This window comes from Artibeus jamaicensis, unplaced genomic scaffold, assembly GCF_021234435.1.
Source record: "Artibeus jamaicensis isolate MK-2021 breed Jamaican fruit bat unplaced genomic scaffold, CSHL_Jam_final contig_685, whole genome shotgun sequence".
NCBI lineage: Eukaryota > Metazoa > Chordata > Mammalia > Chiroptera > Phyllostomidae > Artibeus > Artibeus jamaicensis.
In genome coordinates, this window is record NW_026521924.1 from 20,461,673 (window position 1) to 20,483,021 (window position 21,349).

A 21,349-nucleotide genomic window follows, 5' to 3' on the forward strand; every position below is an offset into this window, starting at 1 on the left:
GCTGTTTACGATCCCCCAGCCTGGAGGAAGAGGCCATAGTTTCTAATTATCGTACAACCAGACTTTGATCAGACTTACTAACGAGTTGTATCCAAGTTCTGTGGTTCGTTCCCCCGGGACTGGGAATCAGAAGGCTCGTTTGATAATTTTTTTTTATTGTGCTAATGAGCAGCTGGATGAAGCTGCCGGCTAGCAGATAATTCACTGGAAATAGACCCATTTACCCTGTGTGTGACAGAGACGCGTTCCAAAATGGGACGATGGGCTGGCACCAGCTGCCAGCGGGGTGAGCCTTGGCTTCCCCTCCCCCTGCCTCTTTCCTTTGGCTCATTTTTCCCACCATCTTCCATGGTGGACTGCAGATGGACTCGGGCTTCTTCTGGCACTAGCCATGTGGCCTTGGGGGGATCGCTTTCCCCTGTGGGGTCCTCATCAGTGAAATAAGGCTGATGTAATAGCAGCTACTCCCTAGGGCTATTCCAATGGTGATGTTAGGCAACCCATATAAAAGGATTTATTTAGCCATCGTGGGGATGCACTATTTATTGGCTGTCCGGCTAACCAAGCACCTCCCACTTGCAGGCTCTGGGCTGCTCAGCATGGGGTAAGTAGAGGCAGCTCGGGCTCAGTGCCAGTCCCTGCTCTTAAGAGCATCGCCTCAGACACAGTGGCAAGAGCCCGTCTTGATTCCAGTGCACCTGCTTGGGCCGCCGGCAAGGCCTCGCTCAGCCTCGGTGGCTCACATATCAAATGTGGCCAGGGACCCCTCCTTTCAGGGTGACCAGGGACTCAATGGCTTCGTGTCAATCTCCTGGGGATGTCCGGAGCATAATGAGATCCTGGTAAATGGTAACAACCTCTGTTCACTTTGGGGGCCCCAGATGCAGACCCTGAGACATGGAAGGAGAAGGTCGCAGGATGTGCCAGTGGAGAGGAAATGATTTGGGGAAGGGGAAGTGGAAGCAGCCTATGAAGGGTGCATGACCCAACCACTTGCCACCATGGGTGACCTGAGCGTAATCCTGCTGGGAGACCGGGAGCCAGTGCGGAGCACTCTTCAGAACGCCCACCCAAGGGCCAAGGGAGCTGGGACGTTTATACACCGCCCCCCACCAGTCACTGTTTGAGGAGGCTCCCAGGACATTCGTTCTTTGGTTCTTCTAGTCTGGGCATAGCGGGCAGACTAGAAACCTCTCAGGCAAAGAAACACAAGTGTCCGATGTGCCTCTTCCCTTGGCTGGTTTTAACTGGTGTCTTTTCCCTTTAACAGACTGTTACCATGGGTATAACCGCTTTCCGTGAAACCTGTCTTTCTAGTGAATTGTAGAAATTACGAATGGTCATGGGGACCCTCAAACTTGCAACTGGTGTCAGAATGAGGGTGGTCTGGGGACTGTGTTGCATCGAACTTCACAGGGGGGTCTCTCCTGTTCTCCGGCCCCTCCAGCCAACCAACACATTGCTGGCCCATATGCTGAGCACACGGCCGATGACCCTTGACACCTGTTCTCTGGGGCCTGTCTGAGCCCGGGGGCCTCCACGTCCTGCTTCCAGCAGACTCACCCTCAGCTTTGCTCTTGCTGGCGCGGCAAACCCCGTACTGGTTGGGCTCCCTGACTGCACACTTCAGAATCCTCCTGAGTAGCAGAAGCTGAAAGGGGATTTCAGCCTCCACATCTCTGAAGACCATCAGTGGCTGCAATCACCCTCACGTAGGGCAAGTCCTCACTCAACGTCTTCAATAGGTTCTGCGACTCTAAGTGGAACGACACATAATGAAACCAATTTTACTGTTGACAGAAACAAGGATTAAATTCCTATTGCATCTCATCAACATTGTAACAAAATGACATTGAATGAAACAATATTCCAGGACCTGCTGTATATGTCTTTTGTCCAGACCTCTCTTCTGAGATTCTGACCTGTCCCCTAACTACAGGCTTGACGTCCCCCTTGGGCAGGCTGGAGTTGGGGGGCTGCACCTGGCTCGTGTGGCAGAGGAATCTGCAAAGGCGTCCAGAGGAGTCTGGTGCATAAATTTCTCCCGCCACCCCCACCCCCAGCACATCTGCCTGGGCCAGCTTCTTCCAGCCAGTGTGGGAATGCTGGTAGTAAAACACAGCAGCACAGACGGCTGCTTTATGGGCCAGAAGAAATGATTTCCCACCTGGGGCCACTAAAGAATCCAAGCTGAATTCTCTTCTTCCCTTAGAGAAGGCTTTTCTCTCGCTGCAAGTGATCTCCTGGGGCCCTCGGGGCACACTGTCAGCAGAAACCCCAGGGCAGCTGGGCTGTTTTTAAAGGGGTGCTCTCACCACCACCATCTTAGCTGGGGTGCAGGCGTGGGCCCAGGGCCATCACCTGTATCCCCCAGACCCAACCAAGTCCAGCTCGCTTTCAGCCCCTTCCCCGCCCCACCTCCCAGCAAGCTTTCTGCATCTGCAGTCCAGTCCAGAGTGGTTCTCTAAGAACTGCCCCTGCACAGAACCGTAAAATAAAAAACACAGACAAAAACTTAAAGAACCACTTTAAAGAATGTGGGGTCACGGGAACCCTTGCCCATGGCTTGGTGGGAGTGTGAACTGGGACAGCCAGGAGGATCTGCTAACAGTGACCATGCCTGTCCCCATGACCCAGAAAGTCCACTCCTCAAGGACAACGTAAATGGCTGCACATGTTCAACAAAATAAAGCCCTCTTCATAATAGCCCCTCACCGAAAACAGCACGAACGCCCATCAGCAGTGGGCAGATGAACTGTGGAACAGTTGCACAAAGCAAGAGTGAACAGCACCGGGCAGCTTCAGCCGCCTGCGGTAACGTAGATGAGTCCCGCAGACGAGTCCCGCAGACAGGATGCTGAGCTGGAGACACCAGCACCAAAGGGTGCGTGCGATTCCATTCCAGCCTTCAAAACCAGGCCAGAGGAGGGCGCTCACGCTGCCAGAAAGGGGACGCGGGGCTCCCCTGGGACGTTGATACTCCTCTGCCTCCTGACCCCAGCGCAGGTTCCCACTGTGAACACCCATCTGTGCACACTTATTATTGGCACACTTTTCTGCATATATGTTATACTTCAGAGATGTGTAAGACAAGTCTGTATTTATGAGGCGTCTTATAGTGTCTTTGATTACTCAGCTCCCAATAAAGTTCCATTTTCCAGATTTATTCATGCAATATAACAGACACGCACCATGTAGAGGCTGTTCATCATGGCATCATTTGGAACAGCAACACAACAACAAAATACAACAAACAAAAACGGAGAGCGACCTGTGTGGCCCTCCATAGGGAACAGCAGATGTCTCACGGGGCATGCGTGCAAGGGGGCGTTACGCAGTCTGAGAAGCAGGACCACGTGCAGCAAACACAAAAAGCTGTCACAGGCATTTTTTAGTGGAAAGCGTAAGCTAGGCAGACACCACATTACCTCCCTTTGCCTATTTAAAGTGATACACACACACAGATATGCTTATAGGGATACGGGAAATTTCTAGGAAGTCATCCAAAATACTGGAAAGAGGAGTGGGTTCTGGAGAGTGAAAATGAAGGGCTTGTGAGGTTGGGAAGTTTTTATTTTCCTTCTTAGGCCTGTTTGGATCATTTACACAAACAAATACGACTTTTTTAAAAGATTTTATTTATTTATCTTTAGAGGGGAAGGGAAGGAGAGAGAGAGAGAAACATCAATGTATGGTTACCTTTCATGCGTCCCCTGCTGGGAACTGGCCTGCAGGGAACTGGCCTGCAACCCCGGTATGTGCCCTGACTGGGAATCAAACTGCGATTGTCTGGTTTGCAGGCCCGAGCTCAATCCACTGAGCTACACCAGCCAGGGCCCAAATATGACTTTTTAAAAACAAAAACTTTCGTGCTCTTCCTCCAGGGAGCACACCTATACCTCTCCCTCCTTCCTCCTCCTCCCCCACCAGGTGCCTCCCCTCTGCCTTTCTCTCTCCTGCTACCTCTGCCACTTTCTAAATAAACTTGCTCTTATAACTTGAGGAGGAAGAAATAAATGAAAATAAAAATGTAAAGCTGTAAATCAAAGTAATTTTAGGCACATGCTTCAATAATCAAATGTACAGAAGGGCTTATAATAAGAAGCCGTGCTCTCAAAGGGAAAACCTTTTCATTCCTTAAGCGTTTCTGTTCTGAATTCTTTTGATGGCTACCTTCTAAGTATCGAGCCATGTTCCTATTTCCCATTTATATTTACCAGCTGCAAAGAAAAGTGTTGACTTTGTGAGAACTGAACTGATCGGGTCGCCCCATTTGGCTTCCCAGATTGTTCCAGCCAGGACTTCCGGTGCTGTGTGGATCAGAACTGGCTGAAGTGCATATTCTGGTCTCATTCCTAAAACTGGAGGGAGAGTTTTCAGCATTTCACCACTAAATGTGGCGTTAGCAATTGGCTTTTTTCATATAGGGGCTTTATTATGTTGGGTTAGTTTCCTTCATTTCCTAGTTTGCTGAGTATTTTTTTTTTTAATCAGGAAAGGTGTTGAATTTGATCAAGTGCTTTTTCTGCACCTACTGGGGTGATTGTGATTTTTAGCCTTTGTTCCGTTAAGGTGGGATATGATTTGTGTGTGAGTACGTCGAGCCATCTTTGCATCCCGCGTGTAAATCCTGCTTAGTCATGGTGGCTTGATCATTTCACTGTGCTGTTAAATGAGATTTGCCAGCATTTCGTGGAGAATTTTTTACATCCTAGTCATCAGAGGTATTGGCCTGTAGTTTTCTTTTCTTGCAGTGTCTTCGTCTGGCTTTGGCATCAGGGTAACGCTGGCCTCATAAAATGAGTTTGGATGTATTCCCTCCCCTCCGATATTTTGGAAGAATTTGAGAAGGATTGGCATGAATTCTTTTTTAAATGTTTGGTAGAATTCTCAGTGAAGCCATCTGGTCCTAGGCTTCGCTTTGTTGAGAGCTTTTTTTTTTTTATTACTGATTTAATCTCCTTACTAGTTATAGGTCTGCTCAGATTTTCTATTTCTTCATGATTCAATCTTGGGTGGCTTTATGTTTCTAGGAATGCATCTATTTCTTCTAGCTTACCCAATTTGTAGGCATATAATTGTTTATCGGAGTCGCTTATAGTCCTTTTTATTTCTGTCATCAGTTATAATGTCTCCTTTTTCATTTCTGATTTTATATGAGTCTTCTCTCTTTTTTCTTAGTCTAGCTAAAGGTTTATCAATTTAATTGATCTCTGTAAAAAAATAAAACCCTCTTCATTTCATTGATTTGCTCTGCTTCAGTTAACCCTTCCTTTCCTCCAGTGAGAAAATACGCACCTCTCTAACCATAAATAATCAAATCATCTCTCCTGGTTCACAATCCTAGAAGCTCACTTGAAGATTTCTGGTTCATTTGGCAACTGCTCACATGATATTGTGAATGGCTATTTAAATATTTTGCTGCCCAACTATACCTAAATTGTGTGTCTACGTTCCCCAGATAGATTGTAATTTCCTGGAGGGCAGGAAACAGATATTATAATGTCTTTACATCACCCACAGCCCACTGCAGTTCTGAGCTGGGTCCTTAATATGCATCTGGTGATTTGATTTGAAGTCTCTCGTCGCTTAACCTAACACTCCAATCTTTCCTCCAGGTTGGGCTGCCCGAGGCCCTTATCACGTAGCTCCTCCAATTTGCAGTCAGCTGTTAATTATCCCCGTATCCTCTGCCTGTGCTGCTCCGCACGCTCAGTCGCCGCTGGGTTTCACTTTCATATCACTCCTGTGCAGACCACAGAGCTCCCCAAAGGGTAGCTCACCCTGTTCTCAGGCTTTCTGATGATTCCAAGCTGGCTGCTGGGCCTCCAGAGGGTGCCGGGAAGGTAGGTGAGCCTTGAAATGTTAAGTCAAGAGGGCGGAAACCCAGGGCAGCAGGAAACAAAGGGACGCCTGCATCTTGCAGGGTGATCAGGAGCAGGAACGGGAGGCCTGGTAGACTCAGATAGCTTTTACCATAGTTAATGTTGGGGCAACTTTCCATGACCACTTCCCATTTCGGGAGAGGCTGGGCAAGGTTAAGGTCACACGGAGAGGGGTTGGGCTGGTGTGGCTCTGAGAGAAAAGTCCCTGTCACCTCCGACACCCCATGATCTGAAGCTACTTAACTGTGATGGGCTGATTTGTGTCCCCCAAAAAATATACACTGAAGTCCTAACGTCCAGAACCCCAAGTTGTGAACTTATTTGGAAATAGGGCCTTGGTAAAGGTAATCAAGCTGAAGTGAGGTCATTGAGGTGGACCCTTATTCAACATGACTGCTTTCCTCATAAAAAGGGGAGATTTGGCCCTGACCAGCGTGGCTCAGTGGGTTGGGTGTTGCTCTGCAGACCAAAATGTTGCCGGTTCTGTTCCCAGTTGGTGCGCATGCCTGGGTTGCAGGCCAGGTCCTATTTGGAGGCATGCAAGAGGCAACCAGTTGATGTCCCCCCTCTCCTTTTCTTCTTCTCTCTCTATAAATAAATAAACTATTTTTAAAAAGGGAGATTTGAATGCAGAGACAGACATGCACACAGGCAAGTTGATGTGAAGACAGCCGTGTGATAACGGAGGCAGGGATTGGACTGTCGCGGTTGCCGAGGGACACTTGAGGCTCCCAGAAGCTGGGAGAGGCAAGGAGGGATTCTCCCCAAAGTCTCAGAGGGAGCATGCCCCTCTGTGGGTGCCTTGACGTCAGACCTCTGGCCTCCGGAACTGTGAGACAGTGCATTTCTGGTGGTTTAACTCACCCAGTTTGTGTCATGTTTCTACAGCAGCCCTAGCAAACTAACACACGCACCGTGTCCACGTGTCCTTTCTCATCTCCATAAAATGAGCGCTCAACGTCAACCTCCCAAGAGTGGGAGGGTTCCGGTTGAGATAAAGACACCAACGGGCTTTAAATTAGCCATGCAGAAGTCAGCCTTCTCACCCAGTTTGCAAAATACTGTATTTTGCCGTGGACAATGTGCACCCACGTTTTTGTGTGCATTATAGACAGGATTATTATACCCACGGTATGTAATCATTATACCCATGTATAATGCATGAGTAAAATAACGCACCCTATTTTTCTCTCAAAAATCTGGGCAAAAAAGTGCATGTTGTACATAGCAAAATACGGTGACCACAGCTGCATCAAGTGTTCTTTTAAGAGGAAAATCTTCCAAAGTGTTCCTGGGAGGTGGGCTCCCAGGTTGTCATGTTCCTTCCTCTGGGGACTGTCCTAGCCTGCTTAGAGGTCTGGGGGGCACTCCTGCCCACTCGTGCAGTGGGGCAGAGTCAGATGGTGGGGTGGCTGCTGATGTTTGGTGTCCGATTCTTTGCAAAAGCCCTTTTCATTTCCATTAGAACTTCCAGTTTCCCCAGTCTATGTGCCAGTGCGGGGAGAAGGGAAAATTCACTCATTCCACAAATATATGTCAACTCTGCACTGTTTGCCAGGTGCTGTCGTGGTGCTTGGGCTGTGTCAGTGAGTAAAAAAGATCCCCAAGTCCCCACCTCTGTAAAGTTGCCATTCTACTGGGAGAGAGGCAATCAACAAAACCGTGAGTTAATTCTATTGTAGGGTAAGAGATGATAATGGTTATTGGAGAAAAATAGAATGGGGCTATTACCCAATCTCTGCTTCATTACTCCAATAGTCCCAGCCTTAAGCCCTTAAGAATGACTTCAGGGTGGCTCCTGTGCCCTTTCCGAATGGCCCCGGCATTTTCTGAGCACTTCCTTTCTCTCCCACACCGGAATATATCCCAGGCTCATGTTTGACATTCCCTATCCAGGCTCTGGAATTAAACGTTATCCAAGGAACTTGAGTTTTTTTTAAGTAGGAAAATGGTATTTAGAAACCATGGGCTGGGCACCAGGTACGTAGATGTGCTCACTGCTACTAGGGTGTCACTGAACTGAGAAATACACATGGGTGAACCAGCACATTCACACACACACATGTCCATGTTTGCTTCTCGGTTTATCCACCTGCAAATGCTTTTAAAACCATGGCTTCATACTTATATTTCCGATTCCAACCCAACACCACACAGAGCTCATTCTAGCTCATTCCTTATTTCTGATTTCTTTTTCTGACAGTGAGAAACATGGCTCTCGTTATCCACAACACATTTAGTGTTTTTGTCCAATGCTAGTAGACATGTATTACTAAATAGAGCCCAACATTTGCATGCAGTTCTTTCTGTTAGTAGCCCTATATTAATCAGTCAAAATACTGTTTTCCAAAGTTACTTACTTAGGCTAGTTCTTTTATTTCCCATATTCTTCAGTGGGTTTTCCACTTGTAATGCAGGTTTATTCGCAATCGTTTGCATGCCGTTTTGGGTTTCTTCAACATGCCCTGGTTGTCTGGGTTATTTGTTTGTTCGCTGGGCATGGGAAACATCACCATGGTCCTTACAGTCAGGGCTACACAGAACGGTGTTCTCACCAGCACTTGGTATTGTCAGTATTTTCAACTTTAGCCAGCCCAGTAGGTGCGTAAGGGTATCTCACTGTGGCTTCCATTTGCATTTTCCTAACAGCTAATGATGTTGAACATCTTTCCATGTTTCAGTTTCCATCTTTACATCTTTGGTGAAGCGTCTATGAAAGTCTACACGTTTTCTAGTTGGATTGTTACCTTGATGTTGGATTTAGAGAGTTCTTCATGTACTCCGGACACAAGTGTTCTGTCAGATATTTGATTTGCACCTAGTTTCTCCCAGACTGTGGCTTGATCTCCATTTTATTAACAGGGCCTAAGTCCAATTTATCAATTATTTTTCTTTTATGGCTTGTGCTTTTGGTGTCATGTCTAAGAACTCTTTCTCAAGCCTTAGGTCAGGACGATTTACTGCTATAGTTTCTCCTAAAAGGTTTATGGTTTTGTATTTTATAATTAGATCTACGATTTATCCTGAGTTAATTTTGCATATGGTGTGCAGTTTGGGTGGAGGTTCATTATTTTTGCCTTCACAGTCCAATTTTGCCAACGCTGTTTGTCGAAAGAACTACCCTTTCTCCACAGAGTGTCTTTTGTGCCTTTGTCAAGAATCTGTTGGTCGTACTATTGTGGATTTATTTCTGAACTTTATTTTGTTCCTTTGGTTTATGTGTCTGTCCTTATTACACCAATACCACTGTCTTGATTGCTGAAGCTATGTACAATAAGCAGTAAAATCAGGTAGTATGGTGCCTCTTACTTTATTCCGCATTTTCAAGTGTTTTACCTAGTCTAGCCCTTTTGGCTTTATGTATATATTTTGGAATCAGCTTCTCTGTAGCTACAAAAATTCCTGGTGAAATTTTGACAATAATTACGTCATGCCTATAAATAGATTTGGTGAAAAGTGTCACCTCTCTTATGTTGAAATCATCCAATCCATGACCACACTTTGTCTCTCTACTCACTGGTGTCTTCAGCTTCCTGACACTTCATAGTTTCATCATATGGCTGCCGTACATATTTTGTTAGATTTATACCTAAGTATTTCATCTTCATAGCTATTATAGATAACATTGTTCTTTTATTTCGGTTTCCAATTATTCATTGGTCATATGTAGAAATATGACTGGCATGACTGATTTCCATGTGTTAACTTCCCATCATTTGTAATTTTTTAGTTTGTTATTCATTAACTATGTTACCAGATTCTAGTTTTTAATCTTCCATAGAAAAGTTCTGCTTCAGCCCTCAGAGATGAAATTAATCTGTGAATTTCATTTTGCTGCTTTGTATAGTTGTGATATGACTTAGCTCAGGCTGCTGTAACAACAACAACAAAAAAGATGAGACGGCTTAAACAACAGAAATTTATGTCTCACAGTTCTGGAGGCTGAGAAGTCCAAGATCAAGGTGCTGGCCAAACGGGTTCCTGGTTGGGGTCCAAGTCCTGGCTTGTAGCAGGCCTCCTTGCTAGGCCTTACCGTGGTGGGGAGAAAGGGAGACGTCCCTCCCATCTTCTCTTATAAGGGCACTAATCCCAGTATGGGGGCCTCACCCTCGTCGCCTCATCTAAACCTGACCACCCCCCAAAAGGCCTCACCTCCCAGTGCTGTGCACTGGGAATTAGGGCTTCAATATATGAATTTAGGAGGAAGACACATTTCAATCCCTCGCAATATTGGTAGTCTTCATAAAAATAAGTGGTTAGTTTCCCTGATTTCTTTAAGCTCGGGAAAAGTTTGATGAGCTTTGGAATTACCTGCCACTTATAGATTTGAAGGAAACTATGAAGTCCTGGCTGGTGTGGCTCAGTGGATTGTGCACCAGCCTGTGAACAGAAAAGTCGCCGGTTTGAATCCCAGACATGCCTGGGTTGCGGGTCAGGTCCTTGGTTGGGAGCATGAAAAGGCAATTGATGGATGTTTCTCTCCCTGTCTCCCTCCCTCTCTCTAAAAATAAATAGATAAAATCTGAAAAAAAAAGAAAAAATTAAGTTTTCCTGGACAACTTCCTCAACTACTTGCATAGTTATTAGTCTGTTTAGATTTACTATTTTTCTTGAGTTAATTTGGGTCATTTGTACTTTTAAAAACTTAGTTTTGCTTTAAATCATCCTAATTTTCAGGAGGATTAACACTGCATTGTGTTAAATAGGCTTTTATCATCTTTTCCCTCCCTCCCTTCATATTATATAATCTCACGCAATGGTTGAAGGGAATTCAGAGCATCTATACGCTGACTTGGGAAAATCTGTAAGACACAACAGGGAAAAAAGCAAATCTCAGAAAAATAGAGAATCTATTTTTTTAAGCATTTATTTTGAAATTAAAATCTCATTAAAAAATTTTTATTGTATTTTTTCCATTACCATTTAGTCCCCTTGTACCCTCCCCCCTGAATCCCTGCACTGTGGTCCACGTCCAGGAGCCCTTTTTCCTTTTTGCTCCTCCCTCCACCCCTAACATCCCCCCCCCTTAGCTGTCATCCTGCTCTCTATCTATGAGTCTGTCTCTATTTTGCTTGTTAGTTCAGTTTGTTCATCAGATTCCACATATGAGTAAAATCTTATGGTATTTCTTTCTCTGACTGGCTTATTTCACTCAGCATAATGTTCCCCAGGTCCATCCATATGGTCGCAAAGGGTAAAATTTTCTTCTTTTGTACAGCCAAGTGGTACTCCATTGTGTGAATGCCCCATAGTTGGTTTATCCACTCATCTCCTGATGGGCACTTGACCTACTTGGTTTTTTATAGAAAATGGATGTAAAACGATCTGAAAAGATGCCTGCTGATAAGTAGTTGTGGCGGTAACACCCTTAGACCTGAGCAAGAGGAACCTGCACCTTGAACTTGCTCAAGCTTCCCTCAGAGGCACCCACCCCACAGGGGGCCCGCCCATCCGGAGCTTGAGCCTCCCGTCTAGACCAGGCTTCCTCTGCCAGAGACCCTGGAAGCAGGGCCTCACCCTGGGGGACGTTCTCCTGAGGACGGGGGACACCACTGCTGTGACCGCCGCTGGCCCCAGCCCCCACCAGGAGGCGCTGTTGGGGGAGGGTGCGGAGGAACTTGGATCGCAGGCTGGAGCCCGCACGCCTGCACGAGGCCCTCGTGGTGTGAGTGGAGCCCGGTGTGGGAAGAGATGGAAGCCTTCACTGCCGCGTTCTGCCAAGGATCTCTGGAGAGTCCAAGAATTGTAAACCCGAACCTGGTTTTCCAGGTTAGTATGAAGGTAATAGCGGTCCAGGTAGGAGAACAGGACATTTTAATTTAACTGTTTTTTAGCTGGATTTCCAAATGTGTAGACATGTGGCATATGGGCCTCCGTTTGACTCTCGTCCTGGGCCCGGTAAATGTCATGGGAGGGTCTGGGTATCACGTTACTTCTGGGGAGAGAGATGGGACTTGGGGGTGGAAGAGGGTGTCACGTGCTGAACTGCGTCCTCCCAGAATTTGTGTTAAAGCGCTAATCCCCATTCCCTCCAAATGTGGCTGCATTTGGAGACAGGGACTTGAAAGAGGTGACTGAGTTAAAATGAGGCCATTAGGGTGGGCTCTAGTTCAAACTAACCGGCAGCCTTACAAGAAGAGGAAATTCCAGACACACCAAGAGACACCATCAACCTTATACAGAGGAAAGACCCCAAGAAGGGCAGGCATCTGCAAGCCAAAGAGAGAGGCTTCGGATGAACCCATCCTGCCAACACTTGGATCTTGTTGGCCTTCTAGCCTCCAGAGCTATGAGCAGATGAATCTCCCCTCCCCAGCCCTGACCACCCCCCTCCAAGTCTGTGGCGTGTTACTGTGACAGCGCTCTGGGTCACCTAGCAAGCGGACACAGAGGGCTTTGACTCTTCTCTCTATTTTTATTTCTTTGACTTCTGTTTCAACTGCGCATGGATCCATGCATTATTTATGTAATTTGAAAATGCCTATTAAAATGTTCTCCTGTTGGGCATATGTGTCATTTCTAATTGCGCCTTCTCCATATGTGGTTTTCTCCCCTTGATTACGCCAGTTAGCGCCTTACCCGCTTTACTCTTCGAGGGCTTCTTCACACAGTGAGTCAGCTCCTCCATTTACCAGTTCTGCCCTTGTTTTGTTTTCTGATTCATTAATTTCTGCTTGTCTTCATTCTGTCCGTCTTTCCTTAGATTTATTTGGTTGCTCATCATATATCCTCCTGGGTTGAATGTTCAATTCGTGCCTCTTTTTCAGAAGTATAAATGTTTAAGGCTAAAATTTCCTTTCAGTATGGTTCTCGCCATATGCCATTGCTTTTGAGGCAGGGTGGCACTTCCTCCCTGCCACTGTCCCGTTGTGGTTTGAACTTGACATTTTGACTTCTTTGTTTTCTCAGATGGAAAGTTTTGAGGAGGGGGTTTTAAATGTTCCGTGTGGTTGGATTTTTGGTCTTATTTCCACTTTCATTTTAATTTCTGGCTTTATTACTTGGTGGCGAGAGCGGACTCTCCTACTCCTGTTTGGGGGAAGGGGCTGATGTTTTCTGTACAGCCGTGGTCAGTTTTTGTAAATGCGCTCATGGGCGTTTCAGGGGAAGACACGAGCTCTCTTGGCAGGATACACAATGCAACTAATGTCGACCCGACTCATTGTCTGATTCAGACCCTCTGTGCCCCCCTGTGACCTACGGCCCGAGGGAAGGCCCCGAGCCACCTCGTAGCCGCAGAGCTTCCATTTCTCTATCCCTGGTCAGGCTGACACAGGGACAGGGTGACGTGGGAGTGTCAGTCCTTCTCCTGCACTCAGGTTGCGGGTCTGGGCTAGGAGCCCAGCTCAGAGAAAACAAGGGTAGCGAGGTTACTGGGCCCTCCCTTCAGCCCCAGCTCCCACCCTCCTGGGGCTTGAGGACAAGCTCAGGGTGGGACCTCGAGTCCATATCTGCCCCGAGTCCTCATCCAAGCAAGGATGTTGGCCGGACTCTCCTGGAGTGTCCCACTTACTTTTAAGGAACCTACTTCATATCTGGGAGGTAGGCAGGCAATCTCAAGGTCTTCCTTAATAAAGTTACAGATATCCCTGTGTGTCTGGAGGTACGCTTGCCAATTTGCTTGACTCTGCCAAGTTCATTGTGGATGGCGTGTTCTTCTGTTACTTGCTCTGCCACTCTGTCTCTGCTGCTGCTGCTCCTCCAGAGGTGCTGGGGAGGTCATCGGGTTTTCACACTGCCACTGTTCCCTCCACAGACCCATCTGAGCCACTGCCTCTGTCTGTTTCCATGGTGTATGAAAGCCAGTAACGGGGTCCTCACTAAACTAAGAGACTCTGTGTTGAAGTGTCTGACCCAGAATAAAGGCTATTGAGTTTGTGGACCCCTGAGGACACCTCAAAGGTCATTCCAAAACTGAAGTTCAGCAGGAAACCCACATGGCTGCTGCTGATGAGGAGAGACAAGGCATGCTGAGACGCCATTGAGAGGGAACACATGGCTTCGGATCTTAAGTCTCAAGGACAGAAAGATGTTCCCAATTGTGTCTCACACAGGCAACGCACTGAGGCCCCAGATAAGCAGAAGCCAGGCTTTATTGGTTTAATAATATTCTTTTTATTATGAGCAACAACAGGGTGTCTGTTGAGTTCTATATAAATACTGAATTCTCATATTTTCTTTGTTTTTAATGTTTTATCTTTGTCTCGTCCTTTCTATTTTGTTCTTTTTATTCCTTCTCCTGATCCTATGACACATTTGTAAGCACAAGTATTGCTAATATCCAGGAAGCATTTTTACGGTTCTTCCCCTTTCCTTTAAACAAGACCTTTTTGGGTCTTTCTTTCTTTTAACCATAACTCTTACCTTCCCATAGTCTGATACAAAACAGAGGAATCTTCTATTTACTTTAACTGTCAATTATTATAGAAAACGTTCTTTGTGGGTATTAGTCAGGCTTCACCAGGTTACACTGCAGAACAAACAACCCCAAGATCTTAGAGGCTAAACAATGGTTGATTTCTCACTCATGTCACTTGTCAGCTGCAACTCTGCTCCAAGTCCACTGCATTCTGGATCCAGGCTGCAGGAAGAAAGGGAAGATCAAAGTGCAAATGGGACAAGCTAGCCAAACCTAACCCCTTTTAAAGAGTTTTCCCAGAAGCCCACCCCTTCCTGGCTCAGGCGTGCACACTCAGCGCACACCGGAGCACAGCAGCAACTGCAGCGTCAGGCTCACCAGCGGCGCGGAAAGAGGCCAGTGGCTTCTCCCAGCAGCCCCACCTTTGGCGATTCTGTATCCATGCACCTCTATTGAGACACCTCCCAGTGAGTAGTTTTCCCTGGCACCATAGAGGCAGTTTTCTAAGAAGTTCCAGATGACAGATTTCCAGCAAGTTCACCAACACAGAACACCATGGTTTCTTAACCACAGCCCTGCCCTCTCCAGCACAGTCTGGACCTCAGCCCTGTAGGAAGACAGCAAGGGAGGGAAGAACTCTATGCTCTCCCCAAGAGTAGTGGCCACTCCTTACATCTGCTACTTTACTCCTATATTCTTCAGCATATTCTTTAATTCTTACTGGCCAATCCCTCATGACCACAATCCCCTGTTACAATAAATAATTCTTTATATTAAACTTTTCCTATTCAAATTGCTGCCTGGTTTTTCTCTCCTTATTAGCTCCAGACTAATACACCCAGCCAGCTTTCTGACTCATAGCTCACTGGCCAGGACTGGCTGCCTGTCCTGGGAAATGTAGCTTTGTAGTTGGGCAAGTAGCCTCATCAATGAATCCAGGCTTCGGCTAATAAGAAAGAAGGGGAGGTGACGTCCCGCCTAAACAACAGGCAGCGTCTGCCTCAATGGCAGTAGACGTTGATAAGGATGCCTTCCAAACTTCTCTGCTTTCCAGCACATGCCTCTTGCCCATACGCATCAGTGGAAATACCCACTGCCTGTGTCTCCAGGCTCATTTCGTACCATCCTCCCAGACACTGAGGGTCCTTTCCCTTGAAAACCCCCTCAGTGAAATCTATTCGAAAGGGATTAAATAAGTGGAAACAAATTCAACAAGTATGCTTTGCTCTCCAGTGGGCATCACACAAACCAAATGCTCCCACGGTACCCACCCCAAGTCTTTCAAAGCACCCCCAGTCCCTCCGGCCTCTGAGTCTGCTAGACAGCAGTCCCATTGGCCCTCCATGGGCTGTGATCCATGTTCTTTCTGCCTCCCTGGCCATTTGAGTCCCCCTTTCCTATAAGGAACAGACCCAGTATCTGTCACCAGGCCCCACAGTCAGGGAAGAGAATGCCCTCCCTGCTCAGGATGCTCCCAGAGCTCTCAGACCCAGTGCTGGCAACACAGACCCTTATTATTCCCACCGCCTCTCACTCAAGCACAAGGTCCAGCCAAGGCGGAAATAGGAGGTGGTGACAGTGACGTGCTGTGTGACTTCGGGCAGGTTCCTGCATTAAACGAGAAAGTGAATGAGTCGTGCCTGTCACACTGTCTAGTACATAGGAAGCTCTCGGTAAATGCTAGTTAGGGGTATTGTTAATATTCTTATTTTCGCAGTTCCTGGCTAGCTCTTCAGAAAGAGGGATCTCTCGCCTCAAGGAGTGTTTCGTCTCTGACACAGGAACCTCCGAGTGAGTTCTGACCACTTTGAGGTCCTGGTGCATTCAAAGAAGTCCCTCTGAAGGGACAGGCGGGAAGAGCAGGAGGCAGGCAGCTTAAGCAGCCAGGCTCTCCTGGTAGATGTTAGCTTGAACTCACAGGAAGCACCATAGTGAGAAGTTCAAGAAATGCAGAAGCTGTGTTGAAAGTGCAGCCTGCAGCGCCACCTACTGGCCATATCCTGGAATGTTATGCCTGGAAAGAACAAGGTAACTAATCACCTGGGATACCCGGCCCACACTCCCAGGGGTACTGGGGTGTCTGCATGTTTATCCAGCCCCTCTGGGGTCTTTCATGCAGATAGTGCAGGGCCCCCACCCCTTCCCACAAGGGCACCCTATTATAAGGTTGTGAGCAAAAATGTTCACAATGATGTGATTGATGCACTGAGATGTGCCCCTGCCCCAAACACCCAACCTGAGTCTGATCATGAGGAAATAACAGACAAACCTGAAGAAAGTGGCTGGCCTGCACTCTTCAAACCTGTCAAGGTCATGGGTGAGACACAGAAGACTGGGGTCCTGTTACCACCTCAAGGAGACTGAGGAGACAGGACAACTGAATGTGATATATAATGCAAGACCTTCCTTTGCTATATAGGACATTATGGGACAGCTGACAAAATCTGTATATGGTCTGCTGACAGTAGTCTTCTATCAATGTCAATGCCATGGTTTTGGTCATTGCACTGTGACTATATGAGAGAATAGCTTTGTTTTTAAGGAATACAAACTGAAGTACCTGGGGGTAAAGGACCACCAGTTCTGTATCTGACTTGTAAACAGTTCGAGAAGACTATATATTTCATGAAGAGTGTTCAGGAATTCTTTGTATTGATTTTTGCAGCCTTTCTAACACTCCCGAATTATAGTAAAACAAGAAGTTCAAGGATTTTTCATAGCCCTCCTGGGAAAATGGAGAGTGACATAATACCACCATAATCCAGTTGCATGTTAAAACAGCAACTCCCCACCTTTTTATGGAATCCTTAGGAGGTGCCGGGCTCATACTAATTACTGCCCATGGTTCATGTCATTTAATCCTCACTACAATCCTAAGAGAGAGGCGCTAGGGTTAACCGCCAGTTTTCAGTTGCGGAAACCTGCACCTCAGAGAGGTGGAGTGACCTGCCCGAGGGCACACAGCTAGTAACTGATGGCATTGGGATGGGCTCTCTGAATCCAGAGCCATTAATGGCCAACAAGCAGCATGTAGTTATCCACAACGCTAGATGACAGGGTTCTTATTAACGAAAGGACTGGGGACCGCCTCCTACGGCTTCTAGATGGAATGTTACAGTCCTCTGAACATGCGTGGGCTGTGGCTCTGCCTCTGGCCATGCTGTTGCTCCTGGCTGTCCTCACTGTCTCCAGTGTCCCTCCCCTGCAGCCTCCCCCACCCGACAGCTCCTCCCCAAGCCCTCTACCTAGGAAGTCCCTCTACCTCCTTTGCAGAGCCACAGCCCTATACCTGCATCATCTCTCAGAGACTGTCCCACTCTCCGTGTCTTGCTATAATTCCTCTGGTGGAGGCAGAAGAGTGTAGCTATTGCTACCTCCAGCTTTGGACTCAAACAGGCCTGCACTCAAAACCTGACTCTGCCATTCACTGGCTGTGCAACCTTGAGCAAGTCACTTGATCTCTCTGATCATCTTATAAAACAGAGCTACTATAACCCAACTTATTGTAAAGACAGAGTAAATTGAGCTGTACAAAATCTTCATATAACATCCAGCCAGCAGCAAGCACTTAAATGTTAGCTACTATTCCGATGTCCTGTCTCCATGATGACTGTTTTAAATTTTTTCAGATAAATTTGTTAGAAGCAAGTGTCAAAGTTTTATTTTAATCTTGCCACAAAGCCAAGTCAGAGTTTTCTTTTGTTAAAGACATTTCACAGGAAAAGAAAATGGTTGGGTAATCATTGTAAAAACGGATACAAGACTAAGAATGTCTGATAATCAGCTGCATGTTTGGGTAGCTGATTTCCCTACAGAGGTTTTAATCTTGTTAAAGTTTATCAGAAAATTGCTTAAGCATTTATCAGGAATGCTAATTTCCTCCCAGAAGGAGGCTGTCAATTGCAGGAAGCCAGAGAGTTCTGTATCAGACCACGATTAGGATGCTTCCCTTAACCACATCCATAATGATCAAGGCTGACATTTCTTGAGGCCCCACTGTGCGCACAGCCTTGAGCTGCACCATAGGCCCTCGAAGCAGATTCTGCACGCATATCATCATTGCCCCTCCAACCTCCCTTGCTCCCACTTAGCGTATCCCCACCTAGGTCAGGGTCAGACAAGGCAGGTGACTACTAAATCCTGATGGAGTGGGTGGGTGCATGGGAGGAGTAACACTCCCGCCCTTTGCACAGTGTGGGATGTACCTCCTCTCCGGTTCTCCACATCACCAAGATAGAAATAAACGGGTTTCTGAGAGTGGAAGCCACACTTTGCTCCCCCAGTTTAGTAGGGTATAAGTAGGTGCTATTTAGAAGAATGTGACTTGGTTTTCTGACCCCATACTGTCTAGTAAGGCCTTTACCAGGTAGATGACAAGGTGTTTTATTCTGGCCACGGAGCCCAGTGGAGTAACCAAATGCTCATACCAACATGGACGCCTGATAGACACTAAAGATTCAGATCCAAGGTGCTCATTAGCTTCTCCAGGGGTTTGTTGGACATCTTGCTGCTGTGTGAACAAGCAGATGGACTTGGCTATTGGCTACAAGGGTATTTGGAAGAAGCAGATCTGCCTACCCACTGTGAAAAGCTGTGTCCAGAGGAGATGCACTGTCTCCAAGCTGCTTTTGGACGAGGTCAGTTGTCCCCACAGTGTGGTCCCAGGCCAGCAGCACTAACATCAATGAGGAACTGGTTAGAAATGCAACGTCTTTGTCCCCATGGCAAACCTGCTGAATCAGAAACTCTGGGGCAGGGTCCAGAGACATGTGCCTTCTAGGTGATCTGTGTGCAGATTGAATTTTGAGTTAAGTCTGGTTTAGTTGTCATATCTTTTCCTCTTTCCATATTCTCTTCCTCCCTGTTGTCTCCCATCTTTTCTCCCATCCTTAGATTCAATCCAAGTACCCACGTCAGTTGTGAGATGCCCTTGGCGGATCGCCAAGGAAGATGGACGATGACCAAGCCCCAGGAAGTTGTCATGTGCCCCAGGTGAATGGTGGAGAGCAGGCCTGCATGGATGAGCTGGAAGACACCTTGATGGCATCTGAGGCTGTGGCTCCAGACACTTCCAGGCAGAAACGGGATCAGGTCGAAGGCTGGAATCTGTGCTGGCCCTAGGTGATTACAAGGATGTTTGAAGCGAAATGGTTTAGGGAAAGAACAGCAATTGGCAGAAGAGGTGACAACGTGGTCGGAAGTAACCACAAAGAGGCACAATGGAGCGGTTGAGAGAGAAAACACAACCCGCAGCTGTGGGCCCGTGAGTGAGTCCGTACTGGGCTATCAGCCGGGTTTCCTGCAGATCTGGGGGCAGAGTGTGGAATGGGAAGCAGAGTCAGCGATTCCCCTCCTTCTCCAATGTTTCCTCAAATGCTCGTTCCTTTTTCCCTGAAAGCCAGCTGGGAAAGGGGAACCGAAAATAAGGAACAAGAGAGTCCAGAGATGGGAAATACGACACCCACCTTAGCCTTCTTTCACCTGCATCTCTGTCCTCCTTCTCCTTCCTCATCCCCCAAGGTCAAAATGCAGCAGGCTTTTCTTGGATGGTTCGTAAGTATATCTTTATTCTCTGTGGCTCCAGTGAACCCTGAATGGTGGACAGTAGGAGTAGCTAGTCATCATCCCTGAAAACTTCAGTGGGAACGGGTTCTCCAAGCTTGCTCGTTGGTGGGAACGAGGGAGAGAGAAAAGAATGGGGAGAACTCTGCCTTGCAAGGCTATAGTCCTGTTGCAACAATCCCATTTATAAACGGCAAAAGCTGAGACTGACCTTCCTCGGCATTCTTTCTGCAACGAATTTGAATTCCTTCCTTTACGAATAGCCCGAACCCGAATGGACAAGGCCTAAACTTGTTTAAAAGGCTCAGAATTGTTTTAGGTTATGCAAAGCCGTGGGTATTTCTTGTGAGGGGCATGGCGGTGTTCTGGAATTAGATAAGGGTGAAGGGCTGTACAGCTCTGGGAATCTCCCTGCTCGCCACTTCCTGCCACCGGGGCCAAAATAAAGAAACTCTCAATAGGTTTACAGATTCAATTTACGAGATGTATAAAAATGTAAACACATTTCACAATAAACACTATCAAGCCACCCACACGAAATACCTTTAAAAAGAACTATGTAGTCCTGTGATAAGTATAGAATCTGTTTTTTTTAAAAAAAATTAATTCACAGTGCACCAGAGCACTATTGGCCCAGTAAAGATAAACACATTGTGGGATCATGATATACTGTGTTAAGTGCTATAAATACAGACAGTAAGGAAGTAACCACCCAAAGAGCTAAATTTTATTACAGATTATTTTTTTAATCTAACTCGTCTAACTGGAAGAATGCGTGGTGACTCGTGTCCCCTCATTAGAGCGGTGACAATTTTCTTGCTTCAACATGCCTACCAGCCCCTTTCCCACAAGCTTCAACATTTCCTTACTAATAAAATGCAAGGAATAAGGAGTTTGGGGCACCTCTTGGAAAATGGGGCATGTAGCCAGTCTTCAGGATGGAAGAGAGGGCCTAACCTTTCTCCCCCAGTCCATATAAGGCCTCACGGGCTGTAGATTTGGTCCTAATAGATGAGGAGAACCACGGGGGGTGTTTTAAACAAGCAGCGACGCAATCAGATTCACGGTTTTAAAAGGAAGAGTCTGGCTGCTACATGGCAACCAGACTCTAGGGCAGCAAGACTGGAGCCAGGAACACTGGGGAAGGAACCATGTGCCCTGGCCCAAGTCAGAGGGGCGGTGGTGGCTTGGATGGGCGGTGCAATACTGAGAAGTGGTCAGATTGCGGCCACTAGCAACCGTAGGACTTCCTAATGGCTTGGAGCGGTGTCTTCTTCACCCGAAGTATTTGGCTTCATTGCTGGATGGGTGTGTGGTGGAGCCGTTTGAGATGCCTACTAGACATACGAGTGCAGGTGTTGGGTGGAATTCGATGCTCTGAGTCTGGAGCCCAGGGCAGAGGTCGGAGCTGGAAATATCATGTGGGGTCTTTTACGTGTAGAAGATATTTAAAGCCAAAAAATTTGATGAGGTCACCTAGGAAGTGAGAGAAGAAAGGAAGGCTGAGGCTAAAGCCTGAGACTCGTCAACATTTAGAGGTTGG